The following is a 4916-nucleotide window of genomic DNA, read 5'->3' as shown; positions in this document are numbered from 1 at the left end:
AAGGAGAGATGAAAAGGAATCTATTGAATAATAACTTATTTGTATAAGTCTGAGTATCTTTAAGTTTCTTTCTTTTTGAAGATTTGTATCTTTTTAGAAAATAAATTATGTTTATTTTATTTATTTACCTTTATCTTTAGGCACTAGCATTATAACTAGTGCATATTCTTATGTTAACTTTTGAGAAGCAGAAATTTTAGTTGGTTATAGGCAATAAATATGGATTTTATACTGCTATTTAACTTTTTAAAAATTATTTATTTATTTATTTTTGTAAGGGAAATAGAATTTAAGTTTAGCTTTTAAATACTAATAACATGGTGTCTAGAATATATAGGGTGTCCCAAAATTCACGCAAGATTTGAATTTTGCGTGAGCATTAACAACAACAACAGAAAAGCCTAATTTTACTTGGTTTATTGAATCAGATTCTAATATCTGTTGCCCTTTGATTTCAATCCCTTCAATTTGATAAGCATTACCAAGTGCCAATTATGGCTCAGGAGCAGGGACAATGAAGACCATTGAAGACCATGGCTTTGCGTATGTGCCAGCAAAGCCGTGGCGGCCATTTACCCGATGTGCTATTCCATACATAACCCTATACTGTATACTTTATGAATCAATAAAAAATTTACAATTTTTAATTATAAACCTGTGTTTTCTATCAAAATTACTTCTTGAGTGAATTTTGGGACACCCTATAGAATGCACTCAGTAAATATTTGTTGGATGAAGGGTTTGTACGTGTGGTAAAAGCAATTTTGCCTAATAATAGCACCAATAAATGATTTGCTTTGTATAAACTAGTATTGTCAATCTTTTTTTTAAAATATATTTTATTGATTTTTTACAGAGAGGAAGGGAGAGAGATAGAGAGTTAGAAACATCGATGAGAGAGAAACATCGATCAGCTGCCTCCTGCACATCTCCTACTGGGAATGTGCCCGCAACCAAGGTACATGTCCTTGACCAGAATCGAACCTGGGACCCCCCAGTCCGCAGGCCGACGCTCTATCCACTGAGCCAAACCAGTTTCGGCAGTATTGTCAATCTTTATAGCCTAATAGCCTTGAAAAGATGGCTCAGGGAACAGTGAATATTTTAGTCACTGTTATTATTAAGAAGCACTAATTCTTAACGCTTTTTTAATTGCCATTTTTGGGATAACTCTTTCAGGATCTGATGAAACACATCCCAGTGCATGCACACAATTAAAAACCTACCCAGAGTATTCTGCATATGGTTTTAGGAAGTTTAATGATCTCTCTGCTGAAGCTGTCTGGGAATCCCCAAGGAAGAGTAGTTTAGGAAGTACTGAAGTAATTTTCACCAAGGAAAGTATTTTGGGTAGGAATACACCAATGGTTCTTAACTAAGGGAGATTTCAACCCCACAGAGGACACTTGACCATGTTTGGACATGATTAGTTGTCTCAGCTGTTGTGGGAGAGTGCTATTGTCATCTATTGGGTAGATGCCAGGGATGCTCTTAAACATCTTACAATACATAGGATAGTCTCTCCATAATAAAGGATTATCTAGCCCCAAATATCAGTAGTGTCAATGCTGAGAAACCCTGGGATAGATGGTTTAACTAGTTTTCATAGCAAACTAAAATATTGGTATATTAGCGATAAAAAAATGAATGTCTTAAATAATCTGTGGGAGGGAAAAACAAAATCTTAGTGTGTACTTTATTTAGCAACTCTATTTTTATGGTTCCTGCTAATTTGCTTTCTCACCATGGCTTCTCAAATCATAGTTGCAATAAAAAATAAAACCAGAAAAAAAGGAACCTTTCAAAATGCAGAATTTTGCTTAACCATTTTCAATTGTTTTGTTATACTACATATGTCACTTAGATGATAAATTAACCAGCATATATTAAAAATTCTTGGTTTTCTTTAATATTCTTTGGCTTGACAGCTGATAGTAAGCCATGACTATAAATGTGACTTTTCCAGATATCTGATGTAAACTTTATGGAGTAATTTTCATCTATATAGTGGACCAGCATCCGTTTAGAAGAATCAGTTAAATGTATGAAATTGATCAAAACAATGTGACAGGTATCCATAAACTGGATATTTACTAGAAGATACCAGATATCATACATCAGATATTTTAATAGTCTGCTAGTTAAGCCATCAAGAAATTTAAATTTTGCTTACCACATAGAGTTGGCATTTATTATACCCCTGAAACTAAGTGGTTCGATCATTTTTGATTAAAGGACCTTTATGAGTTCAGTTTAAAAGAAAATAAAGTTTTTTCTCATGGCTGTTATTTCCTCTTAGATTTGTTTTTCTTTTCTCATCCACAAAGTATTGGTATTACCTCAAGTGTTTGCCTGGTCATAAAATAATCTCATGTGTTGAATGTAGTTAAGTATTAGTGTAGTGTGTGTTCCTCTGTTTTTCATGATATATACATATGCACATACATACATATAGGTATATATACATCTATATGACATACTACACACACATACACACACACAGTGAGAGAGAAACTTTCCATTTTATAATACTTCCACTTTGAAGGAGTTAAGCTTGTATTGATTGGTAAAAGAACTTCGATAATAATTTTCTGTGGCTACTCATATTCCTAAACCTAAACCTACTATTTAATAGATTTCTGTATATATAAAAGTCTAAGCAACCGAATGACCGAACGACTGGTCACTATGATGCACACTGATCACGCTCAGTGCAGGGGGCAGACGCTAAACGCAGAGCTGCCCGCTGGTGGTCAGTGTGCTCCCACAGCGGGAGTGCCTTTCAGATGACCAACCCATCTAGCAGCCCCACCCCTCAGTAGTCCTGCAGGTCTAGTCTCCAGAGAACGCGCTAGGCACTGACGGACCGTAGCCACCTACACAATCCCGACAGCGCCACCGGCCTCCTGGAAGTCAGCCTCGGGCACTGCGGCCACTTCCCCTCCCTAGATAATTTGCAAGGAAGAAACAATATAAAAGCGGCCACCAGGTGGCTCCTGACAACTGGCGCGAATGTGAGTGGGCCGGATCTCGGGATCTCGGGCCAGCAACAGCGTCCCACTGCCCGCCCAGAGGGCTGATCATGTCTCGGCCCCCTCTACCTCCCTCGGGACAGGCGTCAGATTCAGGGCTCATGGCTGGCGAGCGCCAGTACCGCGGTGCGAGCCTCTCCCGATCAGGACTGACTCGGTGGAGCCCACGGCACGTGCAGTGGGGCCGGGATCGGGGGGAGCAACAGGCAGGGTTGGACTGCTGGTTTTGGCCCAGTCCCCACAGGCCACTCTGAGGGACCCCACCCATGCACGAATTCGTGCACTGGGCCGCTAGTGTAATATAATAGTGTGGGCCACATATGTATAAAATTTTTCAGTAGCCCCATTAAAAGAGTAAAAAGAAACAAATGAAATTAATTTTAATAATTTATTTTATTTTATGAGGGTTTCCAGATATTATCATTTTATCATGTAATCAGTACAAACTTTATTAATGGTATGTTTTACATTTATATTAAATTCAGGCTCTGGTGTGTTTTTTATATTTAACATCACATTGCAATTTGTGCTACTCACATTTCAGGTGCTCAGTAGCTACATGTAGTTGGTGACTCTTGTATTGACTACACACGCCTAGAAATACAGTATGAACAAACACATATGAACTTTACTTACAAGTTTTCTGCAAAGAGAAATACTTTATTTGAGTTTCTTCAAATGCTGGTGTGTTTTTGTTTTTGTTTTGTAGCAGATTCCACAAATGAAATGGACAGTTGGTCTCTGTTCCAAATACAATATATCTTAAACAGTATTCTTTGTTTCAAGTTTCCTCATCTGTAAGATATGATAGATGATGGAGATATAGAATCTATTCTCTTGGGAGTCGTGAATGTGTTAATATACATAAAGCACTTAGAAAAAGTATCTGGTATATTGTAAATATGCACTACTACCGATCCTTGAGAGAAGTACATGTAATCAGTGTCAGCAGGAGGAATGGAAGATTGCAGGAAGATTTGGTTTTTTTAACTGAAGTGTTAAAAAAAATGTTAGGACATGTTGAATTTGTGTGAGCATTAATAATTTTTGTAATCATGCTTTTATTCCATACCCCAAAATGTTAATATTGAATGCTTTAAATCAAACACAATCCTATATAATACAAGCCTAATATGCTAAGTGTCCAGTTATCTGGTCATCCATTCAACCAATCAAAGCGTAATATGCTAATGATATGCTAAGGCTGCTCAACTACTTGCTATGGCATGCACTGACCACCAGGGGGCAATCAACTGGTCGACCAGGCACTGTGTCATGCACTGACCACCAAAGGGCAGACACTCTGACCGGTAGGTTAGCTTGCTGCTGGGGTCTGGCTGATAGGGACTGAGCCAGACAGGCTGGACACGCCCTGGAGCCCTCCCGTGATTCCTCCCTGGTTGGCCACCCTCCCACATCCCTCCCTGGCCTCGATCACGCACTGGTGGGGTCACTCGGCCTGGCCTGTGCCCTCTTGCAATCCGGGACCCCTTGGGGGATGTCAGAGAGCTGGTTTCAGCCCAGTCCCGCAGGCCAGGTCGAGGGACCCCACTGGTGCATGAAGTCATGCATCAGGCCTCTAGTCCTATATAATAAAACCCTAATATGCAAATCAACTGAATGGGGGAATGACTGGTCGCTATGATGTGCACTGACCACGAGGGGACTGGTGCTTAATGCAGGAGCTGCCTTCAGGTGGTCAGTGTGCTCCCACAGTGGGAACACCCCTCAGCCAGAAGCTGGGCTCATGGCTGGCGGGGTGGCAGGAACCTCTCCTGCCTCTGAGACAGCGCTAAGGAGCAGCGAGCCCGGCTTCTGGTTGGTGAGCACAGTGGTGGTGGCAGGAGCCTTCCCACCTCCGTGGCAGCACTAAGGACTGCAAGA

The 4916-nt window shown here is 40.3% G+C and overlaps 1 protein-coding gene across 1 annotated transcript in view; it reads left to right on the top strand.

Moving 5' to 3' along the window:
- MTX2 (metaxin 2) overlaps positions 1–4916 on the top strand; it is a gene marked incomplete at its 5' end in the record, with an annotated part of 63725 nt that overhangs the window by 21662 nt on the left and 37147 nt on the right. The window lies entirely within an intron of this gene.

Source organism: Myotis davidii, unplaced genomic scaffold (assembly GCF_000327345.1).
Source record: "Myotis davidii unplaced genomic scaffold, ASM32734v1 scaffold370, whole genome shotgun sequence".
NCBI classification, from domain to species: Eukaryota; Metazoa; Chordata; class Mammalia; order Chiroptera; family Vespertilionidae; genus Myotis; species Myotis davidii.
This window is presented reverse-complemented; position numbering and strand designations above follow the sequence as displayed.